Here is an 18,458-nt window from a genome sequence, read left to right as displayed (position 1 = left end):
TTTATAATCATATACACAAGAGTTATGTGCTTAAAATGTCTCATGTGGTGAAATGCAAACATTTATCACTAAGTCCATGATATATATTTTACAAAATCAACATACATTTGCAGTAGCTTTTCCTTTACATTCACTTCTACAATTACTTAAACAACTGTGTCTATACCTTAAGGGGCCAGTTCTGGTTCTATTAAAATAAAATTACCATTGGAACAGAAACAAATTAAACAAGCAAAGACACTGTGGGCCTCACACTATATTTACCTATCCAATGCCTGAGCCGGGTTCTTTGTGGTGCTTTAGCTTACTTAGAAGGGACTAAGCTCAGTAGAACCCCCCTCACCACAGAACTGCCAAGAAACTGCCTTGAGGCTGAAACCAAGCCAAATTATAAATGTACTTTAGGATTTTTTGTTACAAACACAGTCACCATCAACATCCTCATCACCAAAAACAACAAAAATACCATAGTTGTAAAGCATCTCCCACTTCTGCAACACAAGCACTTTCAACAGGATTGAAATAGTCCATTTTTTTGCCCCTTGTCTTACTCAACAGATGATCACTATTGACAAAAGTAGCAGATTCAGGACCTGAAATATTATTAGCTACATTATAATAGAAAAGATCCTCAGTATCTAGCCCCACTCAAACATAAGTATAACAGAAATATTTAAACAGAAATTACAAGTTCTGACTAAGAAACCAGAAAACTTTATTGTAACGTTAAAAAGCCTTTTGATCAAATGAGCTTAGCTGCTCTTCCCAAGTGGAAAGGGAGAGGCTCAGTATGGTGGCCATGAGTCCAGCAGACAATTCTTCTCTTTTTTTTTTTTTTTCATTTTCACTGGCATTTTAAAGGAAGTAAATTTAAAAAAAAAAATACCTCAAACACCTTACCTCATTTAGCTGCAGATTCTGGACTGGAAATCCTTAACTGAGGCAATGGGAAAACTGTCTACAGAACAGTAGGTTGGGTAAGCACAGGTACTAGCTTATGTCAACTAAAGACTCCCAGGAGTGAAGATAAATGGATGTGATACTAATTTTAAAACATTTTGCTGAACACTCAGGCAGCCAATAGGGGAATTCCTTAGGTCACTTCCTGTTCATTTGATTGGAGCTGCAACGACAACAACCAAGATGAGGTTGAGAGCGTTTGCATAAGGCCAGCTCAGTCCTAGGCATTCAAAGAGAACAGGTCTAACCGGGTTACACGCGTGGCTCCAGAACAAAAGAAAAACCTGGTAATGGATGAGAGATTGATTTCTTTGTAGTTGTTTTTTTAAGACCATCCCTTTTTTTTTTTTTTTTTTTTTTTTTTTTTTTTTTTGTAATGGAGGTTATTTCAGGTAGATAGGGAGATCATAATTAGGATGGGGAGAAACGAAAAGCAGGAATGTCCTAAATTAAAATTAGTCTGGAAATAACATTAGGAGATGCACGGCATGGAATAACCGTGTGCTGGCAGGGAGGTGGACTAAGTGAGCCTGTATGATGGCCTCAATTCTTTCTTTTATACCTTGAGAATTCTGCAAAATGCATGACTCTGCAGAGGGGAGAGTTTATTGGTCTTTCAGCTTCCCTGGGTATTTGAGAGAAAGTAAAAAACAAAAGATGAAAAAATCATGAGCGTGTGTATATGGGGTTGAGTACAAAAATTCATCTACATGCAGGTTAGCAGGGCAGAGAATCAGCAGATGTGTGCAGTCCAAAGTTTCCTTGACCACATGTGACTTATCCCACCATACTGTAACCATGAACTTGAGCAGAAAATGAGGAAAAATGAAAATATGAAGCCTCATCTCTTTCTCATTGTTTCACTGGTCAGAAAAGGCACCTAACATAGAGACAGTTAAAAATGCAGTAACATAGGAAGGTTCTGAGGTTCCATTAACTTGTATGCATAAAACACAAGAAGTGCAAAATATTATTATACAGTGACTGTTCAGTGGTCTGTGTGAAGTGAATTTTTTAGTCTTTGCTCAGTTTTGGTCCCAAGTTTCATCATAAATCTTCCCCCTGACAGATGCTGACAAGTGTTCTCAGTGCTAGATTTACCAAGCACAGGGAATGAATTGTCCTTCAACATCCAGAGATACTATTAATTATTAATCAAGGCTCACTGTCAATGTAGGGGAAATATTCCACAAATATTATTTATGCTGAACCTGATTTCAAGATAAATAATGGATCTCAGACTCGAGGAATGTCACCTTTGTTCCTACCATCCACACTAACACCAATTAAAAACTAAGTTGCTTGTGTTCACATAGATAAGGTGCACCTGTGCACAAATGTTGCTTGGGAAGATTCACTTATTTTTCACCCAGGCTAGAGTCAAGTTCCATAGCTTCTCACATTGGTTCCTACCTATCAAAAAAAGTTGTAAGATGTAAATGTACATTTTGGAGAGCTGTATTCTCTTGTAGGGTTAAGGTTGTCACTGCAAACACCTTTGTGGAGTTTTGATAAGTAGGCCTACAACCTATAAGCATTCATGTCACTGAGTCTAAGTATTTACATACTAGTTCATGTCTTGGTGAGTATTTATACTAAAGCTTTTATCATCAAAATTATGTCTTTACATCATATCAGTATAAATGATCAGTCCAGAGCAGAACAGGAAAAAGCTAAGAAGTAAGCAAAGAACTAGAAAGCAATGAAGAGCACTTCCCTTCCCAGTAAGGATACCTTTAACAAGAAACCCACATCTTACATTCTCCGACTGAGTAAAACATGGGGAATTAACAAGTCACATTGAAATGAATCTCGTTCATATGCTGCAGAAGTGCCACAGGAAGATGTGACCACTGGATCCCAGCATAGACAGGGAAATCAGAATTTTCCTACTGCTAAAAAGGACATTAGCAAAAGCAGAAGAAAAACGGTTCAAATATGGTACTGAGACTGGTATGTTACTTTCTGTTTGTGTGACTGTTGGGCCCTTTCTGTTTCAGCTCCTAAGGGCAGAGACAGCTCTGGTTGCTAAGACGCAGGATACTCCCAGACAGACAAAAAAGCACATTGTACCAACAGGTTGGGACAAGGTGAAGCTAGCTTGGTCGGCACACCAGCATGCATTATTTATTACTGTGCTACTTTCAAAGGCAGGGTGCCACACAGGGTGGTGGCTCCCTAAATTTACTGTCCTACCTGGCCAACTATGCTGCCCCCATGCTCCCAAGTATGCTTATTGATACTTACATGTGGTTCAGCACAGAGAGGATTACAGATGGCTTTCGGAGACAGGGAGACCTTTCCCTCTGCATATCCTTCTTCAGCACTGCAGCCACAAAATTAACATGAATTTAGTCCCCACACAATTCCAGGTGGCAGAGAAAACATTAAAAACTTTGTAACTAGGAACTAGAAGGCCACATTCACAGTATGGCAGAAGAGTCGGTGCAGATTCCCAGAATTAATTTAATTATAGCCATCAAGCATCAAGGAAATTACCAAAATCTGTCTAGATTCTTAAATTGGCGTCTGTTACTATAATGTCTTACACCTGATGAAAACAGAGAACAAATGTATGGTAATTTCTACTTTTTCATTAATATTAATCTCTGTTTCATTTGTTAAATTCCAGTGGAATACCAAAAGGTGACTATAAGAAGCTGATATGTAGTTAGACATGTCAAGCAATTTGAGAATTCAGTGTATGATATTCCTGCCTTCGTTCTGCAGCAAAATCAGAAGTGATTCATAAACTTTGATGTAAAATAGTACACTTTCTGTAAAACATCACTAGAGAAGCCAGAAGGAGTAGGACAGGTGCTATTCCCAATCTGTTTTCTGTGTTATAGGCAAGCGCCACCTATTACTATGGTTGCCCCTTACAAAGGCTTGCAGAACCTTGTAATTTTTTCGTCACAGTTTGCTGTATTTTTGCCCTTAGCTGTTGGGCCAAATTAAAATTTTCCATCATGAACATTTGCTTTGCAACAAAATTTTGAATAATTGTCATCCATAATAATATAAGTTTTTCCAATAAATTCAAAAAGACAAGGACAAAATGCTGTTCCTGGTATTCATAGTAAGAAATGTTACTGTCTTTTCTTTGGAAAGCTCAGGAAGATCTATTTTAAAGAAGGACTGATTACAATGGGTTGTCAAGTTAAGGGTGTACTACGTACTATTACAAATAAAATCCAACCAAAATTAACCAGTTTAAAGCTCATTTGCAAACCACAGAATCACAGAATCAGTCAGGTTGGAAGGGACCACAGTGGGTCATCTGGTTCAACCTCTCTGCTCAAACAAGGTCATCCTTGAGCACATTGCACAAGATTGTGTCATGACAGTTCTTGAATAACTCCAGTAAATGGGACTCCACAACCTCTCTGGCCAATCTGTTCCAGTGCTCGGTCACCCCCACAGTAAAGAAGTTCTTCCTCATGTTCAGGTGGAACTTCCTGTGTATCAGTTTCTGCCCTTTGTCTCTTAGCCCTCTTGCTTGGTATCACTGAGAAGAAACTGCCTCCATCCCCTTGACACCCTTCCTTCAGATACTTATAGACATTGATAAGATCCCCTCTCAGTCTCTTCTTCAGGTTGAACAGGCCCAACTCCCTCAGCCTTTCCTCATAAGAGAGATGCTCCAATCCCCCAATCATCTTTGTATCCGTACACGGGACTCGCTCCAGGAGCTCCATGTCTCTCTTGCGCTGAGGAGCCCAGAACTGGATACAACACTCCAGGCTGAGTAGAGGGGTAGGATTGTCTCTTTCGACCTGCTGCCAACGCTCTTCCTAATGCACTCCAGGATCCCATTGGCCTTCTTGGCCACAAGGGCATCCTCCTGTCTCATGGACAGCTGCTTTTCCACCAGGACCCCCAGGTCCTTCTCCGCAGAACTACCTTTCAGAAGGTCAGCCCCCAGCTTGTACTGGTACATGGGATTATTCCTCCCCACGTGAAAGACCCTGCATTTGCCCTTGTTGAATTTCAGTTCTCTACCCATCTCTCCAGCCTGTCAAGGTCCTCCTGAAGGACTGCACAGAACTCTGGGGTATCAGCCACTCCTCAAAACTTTGTGTCATCAGTGAATTTGCTGAAGAGGCACCTGGCCCTTCATCTAAATCAATGATGAATAAGATAAACAATGCTGGGCCCAGTATTGAACCCTGGGGGACACCACTAGTGACAGGCCTCTGTCAATAGTGTCACTGTGTCACTGATCACAACCCTCTGGGACCTGCCATTCATCCAGTTCTCAATCCCCTTCACTGTCCACTCTCCCAGTCTGCACTTCCTGAATTGGTCTATGAGGATATCATGAGAGATGGTGTTGAAAGCCTTGCTGAAGTCCAGGTAGATGATATCCACTGTTCTCCCATCAAATCATAGTCCACATAATGGACTCCATGATGAAGAGCTTTCTTATGCAGTGAGTGACCTCCATTTCCTGGCTTCACATGATTTTCCTAGCAGCTAACAAAGACTACTCCTGTGCCTTCACCAACCTGAAGAAGCAAAGTTTCAAGTGAGTTCCCTACTTGGTCTAGCAGCTACTCTCAGTACAACTGGCAGAGGTCTGCAGAGGTTTTATTCACAGGCTCACCCCACAGGATACCCAGTGCTGAAACACCTACCTTTGAACATCATTCATTCAAAACTTCAAAACTGTACACAGAAAACAGAACTAAAAGAACATTATTAACATTGTGACAGGTTAGGAGGTACAGTACTTAAGACACAGACAGGAGGGTACTCATTCAAAGAGAAGCTAGCCAATACTATGCATACTGGGAGTGGCCCTGAGCTGTATTTGCTGCACATGAATCAAACTTGAGCTGAAAACTTCTGTTCATTTCCTCATGAGTTTTCTTATGGTATTCATCCTCATGGCATTTAAGGTATTATAGTAACACATGTATTTATAATGTAAATAAACATTTAATATATGTACATTAGTGTGTTACATTATAGTAATGCACTAGCACTAATATTACAGCATTAGCACAAAAGCATTTATTGATCTTTATGCTTCCCTAGTGGGGTAAGAAGGTAATAATTTATTGTCTCTCTTTTAATGGGGAATCCTAAAAAGATCAAGACAAATATGTTTATTAATTCAAGGTATCTATTCTGAGATGCCTAAACACCATGTATTTAGAGCACTTAGTATTCTATAGTTATGTAAAGTACTGAAAGCACAGCTATCATTCATTCTCATTTCAGATCCTAGCACTTAGCAGTTCTGTAAATCAGACTCCTTTTCTCCCAGAAAAGAAGGAAAAAGTTGATTATTTTTGTAAAACATGAACAAATGGTGGTGTTAGTCTAGAAAACAGCATAAACATTTTGTCTGCATTTTTCCAAACATACTCAATCTCAAGCAAAAGTCCATTATAGTTCTGCTGATCACCATCTGGACAAATTATAAGTAAAGATAGTAATGATGAGGAGCTTGGCAATGGTCACAGGAGGATATGAGCTTTGCAGATAATCTATGAAGATTCAATTTTTAAACCAATACAGCTATGTATGTTAGCATTTCTTCACACACATCCCAGTCATCAAACAGACCCTATCTTCCTGTAAATTGGATCCAATAAACTGAAACTAGTTGAATAACAAAGTTCTTCAGTTCTTCATGCTCTCCTTAGGAAAACGAGATGTCCTGAAAATCCAGATATTCCTCAAAAGATGTATTGGACAACCTGATGAACAAAGGAACTCCCTCAAATTCCTTTCCCAGAAAGCCATCTGCCAACCAGAAAGTAGCAGTAGTAGAAGTGGTAAACACCACTTCTGTTCCTGGAGAGGAGCCCTCCATCTTGACCCTTTGGTCTCCTTTCCACACATCTCAGCTCAAGAGTTGGATGTTTTCTTGAAAATATTGCAGTGGGTTCTCTCATCATGGCAGTATAAAGGTAAAGAAAAGGCAAAATCAAGTGCAAATATGTTAACTTAAGGACTTGTAAGGAAAAAAAAATTATGTAAGAATCTTTGGAGGGATCACTGCAAAACTGTCTCTCTCCCGAGAGATTCATGGGAAAAAAAATTCCATAGATGTTTGCACTAGGAAGTAGAGTGGGGATAGGGCAGAAAGCAAAAAAAAGAAAAAAAATGACATGTTAAGTTTTCCACGGAAAAGATAAGGATAACAAATGGCTAAAATGAACTGGCAGGGCAAATATGAATTGCTTACACAAACACTGAAAGAAAGAAGTGCAAAACCTAGAGACAATAGAGGCTTATAATTAATTATTTATTTGTTTTAATCTCCTCAGTGTGTAGGTCAAACCAACTCAATGTAACAGTGTTGCACAAACTGGTGGGAATAAACTTGTCTGAGAAATGGGGAGAGAAAGATTAATAGTAATAAATGTCTGTGGCAAATAAGAAGATATGGAGCAATAAGAAGGCCATTAAATCCAGTACAGCTTCAGTTATGCTTTGCTTCTCATTTGAAGGAAAAATGTTAAAAAGTTCGTAAAGAGTCAACACTACCAGTGGGCAAGAAACTATTTATAAGACTATTTTTTGTGCATATGAAATGAGAGTTCCATGGATTTCTGTGAGGTTTTGACAATGTTTGTCTAGTAGCATTTTTTAATATATTTGTGTATATTGTCTTTTCAGGACTCCATAAAGTTTAATTTATTATGAGACTGTACTGACTGTGCAATGATCTCTCAGAGGAAAAGCTTCACAACTATGCAATAATGGGTGTTAAACAGCAAACAGGGCAAAATGACCTAATGGGTCTTTTCTATCTGTTGTGGTTTGAATCTCTTAGCACTTTGATCCTGCCAGAACCAAAGCAAAATCATGAAAACATAATGAATGCAAACACAAAGTAATGCGCAAAAATGAAAAAGAGGAGCACAGATACGGTGAGATAAAATTTTAGTGGGGCTCAAATACTTTTCCTGTTACATTCATAAACCAGGACATGATAAAACCATGAGAGCCAAGAGAGGCACAACCATTGCTGAGTGTTGCACTTCCCACTCCCCAGATTTGATGAATATAGAAATAGGTTTGTGCTGGGACCACAGAGACAGGAACTGGAGCACAGCTATAGGACCTAGAAGAGGTCTTGTGTCATGTGGATATCTTATCGTTGTGCTACAAACATAAGAAAAGCGGGGATAAGCACTACAAATTGGTTGGACAAGAGTTCAAGTTCATACCTGCACTTAGGTCCTTACTAGTGACTGTATTTCCCTATTGCATTTGGTATACAGCACATATGAAACATTTTAGGAAACCTACATATGTGCAAATGGCTCCCAGGTGCTGAATGCTGATTTTTTTGAAGCAATGTGTCTTACCAAATTAAACTTTTTCCAGTTTAAGGGTGTTGGATTCCCAAAGAGCCCTCTGGGGTCTTTGTAAATCTAAATGGTTTGAAATGGTTTTTAAATTCCCAAATTTAAAGGCCGTTCAAAAAAGAGAATTTGGATTGAACTAATCTTCAGAAGAGACTTGCAAGGAGCATGTATAGTTTCTGCTATCTGCTGGGAAAGCAGAAAATTAAAAAGTAAGTAAAAGAAGAGATCGAGGAGCCAATAAAATTGGAATGAAAAGGAATGGCAGGGCCAGTTATGTGAAAAAATGGAAATCCCACACACTGTAATCAGCTACTTTCAAGGCAGTCACCCTTGTAATCTATACAGGATGGGAAAATGAAATAGACATGAGGAGTCAAGGGCAACCTTGGACACAAATACCCATGTCCAGATTCAGATCAAAAGCAGTTGAAGGGCAGGATGGCACAACATACGTCCTAACTGAGAATACAGAGACAGACAAGTTAAGGTGCAGAGTGTCTGACTGAGAGACTATGGATTTGATTAGTTATGAGGAATCTATGGTAGCAGTGCTACTGCCCTGGATTGCTCAAGTAAGAATACATCCAACAGAAACACAGGGCAGCACAGATATGTGGGTGACTAAGATCTTCAGTGTGAGCTTCTCGCCCTCCATGACATTGAAGAGTAGTAAAATTCTGTATGAGTGCAGTTTCATGCATGTCTGTGTGCATGTGGGTAACTATTGCAGGACTGAATGACTGGAGAGGGGATAAACTGAGAAACTTCTTATGCATACATATGTCTTGCTGCATAAATGTGAGCCAAGTGCATTCAAAAGAGTATATTCATATATTTGGCAAAGGTTATTAAAGAAGACTCCAAGATTTCAGCATTTAGAGTCAAGGAATGGAGACATCTGCCATAAGGAAGAGTTGGAATAGCTTCACAAAAATGAAGGAAGGGAGGTCTAAGAACAGCATAGGTACAAAGGACAATAAAAACCCAACCCTTGATGGTTTGAGTTAGCCTTAGGAATCATACCAGAATTGATTTTTTTAAGGGCATCTCGAAGCAAGCAGCTACCTGTAAGATAGCATGAGGTGTGAACAATTCATAGGCTGACTTCCAATCTTTGTGATTATGAGAGGATTTCCTTTGCCAACATCTGGGTAGGGGAGTGAGGGTTAACCCTTGAACATAGCTATAGCAGGCAAATCTTTCCAAACCAGTTTATCCCAGATCCAGTAACTACACAATGTTCAGTGCCTGTGAGATGCAAATATCAAGTTTATGATTAACTGTGTTAAAATTCCATGGAACTGCAAACACTTTTATTTGTTTGTATAATGAAATTGAAACAATGCACCCTTTCCTTACTATACTTTCACTTTGCTAGCAGTTAAAGGAAATCTTTCAGTAGATGTATGTCCCATATCCTTATATGTCCCAAGAGTTTTCTCACATCCCTTACTGGGACATACCAGTACACCATCTGCCAGGGAATATGCATATTCCATGCATGCATGACCAGGGGAAATATTGTTCTAAAGGAGATAGGGGATAGACTCAACAAGTATTTAACACTGACCTCAGAGAAAGCCAGCTGGTTCCCACTACAAATCTTGCACCATGGAGCAGAGACTTTTGCTAAGCAGAACAGAAATAAGACAGTGGCCTGGGTTATTCCTCTGGGTTCTGTCACATTCTTTCAGCAATTTGCCTCTCGAGGTCTTTCTAGTCTATGATGCTAATGAGGCTGCTCTTCTTGAAACATATAACACTACAAAGATGAATGCATTCCTGTTTGTGAGACATTTCAAGTTTCAATGGATATGTCTAGATATGAGGACTCTACAGAGTTAATTAGGGACCTCATAAAGGAAGGTCTTGGATATACCAGACTATTGTACTAACACTTACAATGCTTACGATGCTAATTGAATTTGAGGGGAACAGAAATTCAGTCTTTGTCCTTAGAGCTCTGCTGCATTAGTCTTTGAGAGGGGCTGTCCCATCTGATAGCCACAATATTATCCCTATACCTTTTACTCTGCAGAGGTTTCATTTTTCTAATCCTTTTATCTGGCATGTTGTTCCCAGATTAAATTATGTATACATCATTTTTGCCAGGACAAGGGGACAATTTAATTCAGCTCTGTGGCCGTATGTGCAGAGGAGTTGCATCTGCCTCCTGCAAAACAGGCTGCAAAATCGTGGAAAGGCACCATGTGAATGTCACAGGCAATGCAGTGAGGCACACTGGCACGAAGCTGGCACTTCATCACCCCTGTACAGGGTTACTATGCAACATTGCATTAGTCAGAATTAATTACTTGATTTATTTAGAAAGAAAAACCTTCTCCCAAGTTTCTCCCATGTGCTTTTTGAAATGGCTTTTAGGAAACTGGCATGGTGCATCTGTGGGAGGAAAGAATGAGAAGAATTGTAGTGACTTTACTAGGATTTATTCTGTGGCTTGCAAACTGGGCTCAGTGACCCACAGCAACACAGCCCTGAATTTCAAAGGAGTGAGTCTCTCCTTGAACCGCTCCCTAACACAGCGAAAGCCTTGGAGCTGGAGTAGTGATCTTCAGGAAACTTCACCACTGGTCTCATGGCCTGCAGGAAATCTTTTCTATTACATGCAGACATATTAACAAGCAGCAATGCCTGTTGCAATCATCCTTCTGGTGGGAATGAGCCCCCCAAATAGTTAAGTAAACCACTGATTAAGAAGACAGATGGCTTTACCATGCACCTCCACACACATATGCACATTGCAGAAATGTCCCTCAAGTGCATACCTGAAAGAAACTTCTACGGAGCTGCCAAATCTGGAGGAAAGAATGGACACAGCCTTTAAGTCAATGTCTGTACTAGGAGATTGCACCACTGCTACCAAAGTGAATTGGATATTCTGTCATTACTGCCAGTTACACAGTTTAGTTACAGGTCTTGACGATCTAATCTAAATGGTGACAGGCACGAGATGTGTAGATCTGATCATTCTTGTGGATGGACAGAAAGTGAACAAAAGCATGGTCTTGGACTTCAAGACAGATACACAGGAAAGTGTGTTAATATGGCCAGAACTTACAAAATAAGAAAAGGAGAGGAGAAGAAAAGGAAAGGGGGAGGCAAAGGAAAAGCAAGGGGATAGAGGAGTTTCAATTTCTGGACTGTATAGGAAATGGTAAAGTCACTTTCTGTATTTTTTTTCTTCACCATACACTTGGATGTATTTATCTGATTTTTATATTCATGTATGACCTCCAGTGGTCCTTTCAGACCTTAACCATTCTGTAATTTCATAGGACAGTTCAGGGTAGAAGAGACCTCACTAGGTGTCTAGTTCAACCTCCTGTTAGAACCACAGCCAGGTAAGTGATCAGACCAGGTTGCTACAGGCTTTAGGGCTTTTTGGTCCCTCCAAATCAGTTCCTTGATCAATCAGGTGAATTGAAACTATTATAACTACCATTATACCTGGTCTATCATCTAGACTAGTTCTAAGTGTTACTCAAAATGGTACTTGTACCTCTTCCTTCACAAGACTATTCAGTGATATATGACGTTCTGGCAAGAAGCTTATCCCAGTCATCTGGCTCAGTTTTACCCTGCTCATGTTCAGCCATATACTCCAGTTATAATCCACTGTCATATTCCTCTCACCGTGTCACTTCATCTTCTAAACTGTACATCATATCTCATTTCCACATCTCCAATAATGCTGTATGTAGGGGCACTGAGGCACCATGAAATGCATTGTCCATAAGGGTACAAGTAAAAAGAAAGCAGCCACCTGCTTATGTACGATTGTGTGTAGTAAAAAAACAACAGAAGCAAATTCCCCAGAAAATGATGGTTAATTATATGTGAGTCCAACAATTGTTAAATATTACCTTCAGCATTTTTCTCTGCATAGCACAGTTGCATAAAACAAACTCCATTCCCAGCATCAGGTCTAATCTCTGGAAAATCAATAGTAGTCAAGGCAGGTAAGCCAGAATACATTCTTACATAGATTCATCACTCGTTGCAAGGTACAACGAGAAAGAAATTATATTAGAACTTGCAGACATGTCAGCAGTCTTACCATTCCAAACATTCGTCATACTAACACTGTAACATGTGAACTTCATGTGAATTTCTACTGACATAATTCTTAAAAAAATGTGTTTTGTTTACAGTAAAGAAACACGGGATATGTGTGTTAGTATCCTACCCTAAAATATTTTCATGTGCAAGTTTTAAGTCAGGAACATAATCTTCCTATGCACTGTTATTTGTTATTATTAAAATAATGAAAAAATGAGGTAAGGGAAGAGAGACTGGTAATGATTTACTAAGCACACTTTGGTAACTATTAATATGGTTTGAGATGCAAGGTGAAAACCATGATCTGTGTATAAAATAAAGACCATGTTTTAAAATCACCATCCAGATCAGATTTCCTTCACTTAGAATTGAGAATTAATATTATATATATAATTTTGACTGACATTTGTCAGAATAGAAGGGGCCATTTTCAATATTTGGAGGTGAATGAAAGCTATAAATTATACCATGTTCTTGAGTAGAGAGCATTGAGCAGATAGGAGGCTTTAAAATTATACCAAGTTTTTCTAGTGGGAAATATTTGCTGTTCACTTCTGACAGAGTGCACTCTAATAGCCAGACAAGCAGATTCAAGAATTCACCTTCACTGGATTTTTTAAATGCCCTGTTAACATTGACTCTCACTCACAGTCATGGGTTTCACAGCCTGATGGACTGGGAGCAGAGGAAAAAGCCCAAAGAGTAAAGTAATGCTCTGATGATACTCGGTTCAGCCCTGCGGCAGCTGAACTTTTAAGGGTTTCATTTGCCTATTTAAAGTCAGCTCCTCTTAACTAGTATCCAATGGTGTCAGTGCAAATAGCTACATCACCAGGCATTTTTCAAATTGTTTCAATTGCAAATTTTATAGACAGATGAGTCCCTTGCAGAGAGCTATGAAAATAACAAATATCTTATACGAAAGGACAATGGCTCAGGTGACTCACTCCCTGCATAGAGGATGGAAAATGAAAGGGTAAGCCCTTGAATAAGAACTGACTGAGACCTGAGTGAGACCAGTTACGGGGATAATTAGCTAAAGTCTTTTCATTTATACATTAATGAACCAGAAGATCAAAGACTTTGGCTAGGCGTATAACCACGACTGCAACATTGTCTTGCTATGCAATAATGAACTCATTATTTGCTGCTTTCATAAATTACATGTGGTAGACTATTTTATTTTTAATACTGTATATAAAGCACAAAAACAACTACAATATTATTTTAGAAAATTTTAATTGCTAAGCATGCACTTTCATGTAATAAGTACATTCTTACTTTCAGCTGATTGCTGCTACCAATTCTATCCTTCCACTGGAAATTTACTGACAGATGGCAAACCTTTTCTTATTTTGTGGAAGAAAGGGGAAAAAAGTGACCGAATGACCAAAGCGGACTTGAAGTATGTTCCATCACTTAAGAAAAACCTGAAAAATCTACCTCACAGGTAGGAAAAACAGACCAACATGCTAAGATTACGTAAGATTGAGAAAAATAAATATTCTAGCACTCAACCTCCCACCATCTTTTTTGTGCCAAAGTGTTTCTGTCATTTATCATATTAGGGACAGATATGCCTGGATCCATGATCTCAGAGTTGATGTTTAGCTTGGACGATTATGTATTTAGGGGTTGATCTTAAGAAATCTGGAGTGTATTTCTCTTACTACTGTAGACTTTCTGCAACACCATAGGCAGGTTATATGATATTTATCTTTCAGGTCCAGAGCTATAAAGCATTGTATCACTTTACACAGCTGCTGGAAGAATAAATGTATAAAGCTTCACAGTCTATAGTCAGAGAAACTTACAAATACACATCTGATTGAAACTTCCAGATAAAATCGCAGCAGTTCATGAAGGAAGTTGTTGACTGTTACTGTTGGCAGTAAAACATGATATAGAGAAAAGCCTTGTCACAAATGGACAAGTTATTATGTGGGCATGTTAGTATATGCTCTTTTAAAATGGTATAAGAAAGAAAGGTATTTTATCTGTTGGCAAATTTTCTCATGCAAAAAAGATATATTCACTTTTATTTATGACCCACTAAGAAGATCTGACACTGCTGGGGAGAAGTTTAAGCTTAGGCACTAAGCCATCCAGTTGCTACAGCAACAGAAAGCAATTATTCACTGCTCTGGGACATAGGGTAAACCTGACACATTGATTGCCATTCATCCCCCCCTCCTACCCCCTAAATTTTTTGACTTAATGATTTACCTTCAAGATGATGTCTCGATGATTCACAACTCAGATGAAAATAAGGGTGAGTGAAATCCCAACATCGAACAGTTTATTCAAAAGCTCTTTTTGCCTGGAAATTATCCACAAGGTAACATTTTTCCATGTGCTTCATTAATTTGAATTACTCTGCAAACTTTTGTCAACCCCCACAGTTCTCACCAAGTATTCACCAAAGCTTTTGTTTCCAGTATGACTATTCATAATGTCTTATTCATCCTGTGACCTCAGTAACGTGTTATGGTTGTTTTTCTCCCTAACTGGATGACTTGAGAACCCACAAAGAACTAAGAAGGTTGCAGGAACACTTCCACTGAAAATCCTTGTGCATGTCAGAGCATGTCATTGCAGAGGTGCAGCTATATAGTTGTTTATGGTTTGTCCCTATTTCACAAACACTATAGTAAACAAAATGGCAAGCCAAATGCAAAGACCAGCAAGTACAGTCCCAGGTTGTTATTAAAATATACATTCCCAAAGCTCTTTAAATGACTTCAAAGTTCCCTTGAGAAAGACACGGAGAAACTCATCATTGCTTTGCTAATATGCGGGATCTATACAGTATGGTTTTGCTGGCTCTTCTTATGTCCTAGAGAGAAAAAGGGATGTGGCCAAGAGACCTTCAACTAGATGTGCTTCCCCAGGAAATGCTCACAGCCTCTGAAAAGGATGCGTCAGCCATAGGAGCTACAATGTTGCAGTGGGTGCCAAGGGGCACTGCCATTGCCAGCGCCAGTGCTGCAGAGCGCCTCATACTCTGTCTCTTAAAGTCTTTCAAGAGGATTTTAGAGGTGAATGAGACCTTGGTCTAGACACTGAGTTCTTTTTGGTAAACAAACAGTGTTTACTATAGTATCTATGAAGGAAAAAAGAAAAGGGGGAGCGAAAAAGGAGCCTTCTGACACCGAACATCCAAATCTAAATGCAGGGGGCAAAGTCAGAAGACTTGTGCCATCAGCTTCAAGGACACCAGATAGTGCTAGCCCAGCAATCGATACCACCCACGGCTCCATGCCAGGAGCAGTGCCCATCTGACCTGCATAGCTGCAGGCTTTCTGGAAAGCACATTCTTCTTTTGTCACTTCAGCTCTGATAAATTCTGAATCATCATTTCCTTGGTAAACTTTGGGAGGCAGAGTCCTCTCCCTCCTCACTCCAGCTTTTGTAGCCTGTTATTTTCAGAATTGAGACAGAACTAAAATGTTAGATTAATTTACCACTCTCTGTGTCAGTGCAAGACTACCTTCACTATATTATATGAGTCTATGAAACACCAAAAGCAGTTTCTCTCCTTAACTTTTAGCCCTTTAACTAGTGCTACTAGTTAAATCACTAGTGCTACTGCTGAACATCATGAGTCCAAATTCCTCCAGCCCAGTAATGGAGCTATGCTTCCACTGCCCCCAGTTGGCTCGCATAGGGAGGAGGCAGGATCTCTAGACCTGTCTCAAATCTTAACATTACCTTTTCTTCTGCCTGCCCGTGCCTGAGACTGGTAATGAGAAAGATATTCATTCCTTTGGTCTCAATACAAAGCTAGCTGTCACTTTGAGTGCTAGCTTATCTCTCTCCAGCTGTAATTAAAATGTCTAAGGAAGGGCAGCATATTCTTAAACTGCATACCTGTCTTGAGATAAAAACACTTTTTGTTGGATTAACTCTTCTGCATGCATACTGTGTGATTTGCATTCTTTTATCACAAAGAACTATTTCCTGCAGCCCTATTGTCACAATCAGAATTGTGACTGTTTCTAAATCAATGTTCACAATGACCAGTCAATATCAGCTTGTCCTCTGACAAAAATCATTCCCAGACATGTGAATCAAGCAGCTTTAGATGGGGAAGAAGAAATACATTTAGCCACAAATATTAGGAAGTTTTTTCTTTTGGGTAGTGGATCAGATGAGAGCTTAAATTCTTCTAATAATTTTCCTTCTCCTGTAAATGCATCCTACTATTATGGTAGCTGGAGAGTGAAGATGAGACAAAGAATCCTATGAATTGTTTCTAAAATGAGGGCAAACTTCTAGGTAGAAAAAGACCAAACTAAAGTAGGCTTTCCAATCCATACTAACAAACAGATCTTGAACCATAACATTTACTGTACTTAATCCTTGAAGTATTTGGCACAAACACATGCAATGGCTCTACCACTATAATCACAACTGTGGGAGTATATTTTTGCCCCTTTTTGCTTTAAGAGTGGATCTGTCTGTGAAGGTTATAGCATTTAGGCATTTGAAAAAACAGGGCACATAGACCTTACAACAGATCACATGATCCAATGCATCACTAAAACGTCAAGGAAAATTAAGCTCAGGATGAGTCTGTGCAATTGGTCATCATTCCTGCACATGGACAGTCTGTGAAGAAGCTATTTCTAGGATTGAGCTGCTTGACAGTGAGCAAAGTATAATGTTTTTTGACATTAAAATTAAATACCTGCACTTGCACGTAAATATGGCACACAGGTAATGGAAAAGTATGTAATTTAAAAAAGAAAAAAAAGGAAATTAAAATTATTCACAGTTCAAAATTTTATTCTTCCATGAAAAGGTGAGGAAAAAGGGAAGGAAGCAGAAAGGAATTTTAGTTCACCTTTTCAGCAGAAGTCCTAACTGTTTTTAAGATGATTCTTGATCTGTGAATGGAAGGAGGTACATGAATTAGCAACCTTCAACAGGAGAGAATAGAACTCAACAGTTACAACTCTTAGGTTTGTTATAGTCTCACCAAGGTTTTCTTTAATCTTTTTAATTCACTTTTGAATCTTCTGTTGTTACAGAGTCTGCAAAATGCATTATAGAGTTGCAAGATAAAGCCCAGGCATACCTATTCAACAGTGACTCACTGTGCAGCTTGAGCAAGCGTCTGTCTTATTTTGTGAAGAGGTGAATGGGGGAGTGATAGTTCTCAGTCTCGTAAAACCCTTCAAGAACTTCCTATGAAAACGACATAGCTCTGCCTCTACAATCTCTTACCTGCCTCCTTCCTAGCCCATAGTAACATAGTAACAGCAAAGCACAAAAGTCCTGCAGAAAAACAACTCCTACTACTCACCATGTATTTATATCAGGTGTTGGAACCCCCACCCATCTCTTCCCGACACTGATTTAATTATTGAGATATCTAGTAAGTGTATCTCATCTACAAGACCAATAATGTACCATCACTGTGGAGTGGGAGGTAGGGTGGGGACTGACAGCAAGCTAAATATATGGAGAGGGAAAAAGAAATAAAAGGAAAACCTTGCAGCAAAATATATGCTCAATTATTCAGGAGTTTTTAATAGGAGATCCATGAAAAAGGCAGAGGTGAGGGCTGTGGAGGGCTGTGAGCAGGTGGAGAATTCTGATGGCTGAAGGATAGGACTGAAGCTGGATCTGTGGTGTCCACTAAGTATCCAGTGGCTGGATGCTTTTAAGGTCCCAGTAACATTATTTGTGGGTCAGGGCCTTTACTATTCTGTGCAGTATCACTCCATACATCTAAAATGACAGAGATAAAGTCGTGGGACATTGTGTTAACTTTTTATACTTTTCAGAGCTTTTAGAAGAGATAAAGATGCCTTTACAATATCCTTTCCTGCTGTCTTCCTGCTACTAGATAAAGTGGAAGTAAAAAGAGCTCTTTGGTGGCCTGCCCTGGGTGACCCAAACTGCCTTGGCTCTGCCTGATGCAAGATCAGCCCACAGCGGGGAACGAACGACCCAGTGTCAAGGTAAGTGCAGCAAGTGCTCTTGAAAACATGAGATGTAGACAGTGTAAAAGCAGTGTTGTTTCCTGCTTTGACTCACCCTTTGTTTTTAATTTGATATGTCATCCACTTGTTTACAGTGACA

The 18,458-nt window shown here is 39.3% G+C and overlaps 1 protein-coding gene across 1 annotated transcript in view; it reads right to left on the bottom strand.

Moving 5' to 3' along the window:
- The window catches only part of EHF (ETS homologous factor), a 45,384-nt gene extending 30,710 nt beyond the window's left edge, over window positions 1-14,674 (bottom strand). Inside the window, exon 1 of the mRNA XM_039383912.1 lies at window positions 14,595-14,674. The gene's annotated coding sequence lies outside the window, so the exon portion shown is untranslated. The remainder of the gene's footprint in view (window positions 1-14,594) is intronic.
- Window positions 14,675-18,458: the final 3,784 nt, after the last annotated feature.

This window comes from Pipra filicauda, unplaced genomic scaffold (assembly GCF_003945595.2).
Source record: "Pipra filicauda isolate LSUMZ 115617 unplaced genomic scaffold, ASM394559v2 scaffold32_size4067784_pilon, whole genome shotgun sequence".
NCBI classification, from domain to species: Eukaryota; Metazoa; Chordata; class Aves; order Passeriformes; family Pipridae; genus Pipra; species Pipra filicauda.
The sequence above is the reverse complement of the archived record's forward strand: the minus strand, read 5'-3'. Positions and strand labels throughout refer to the sequence as shown.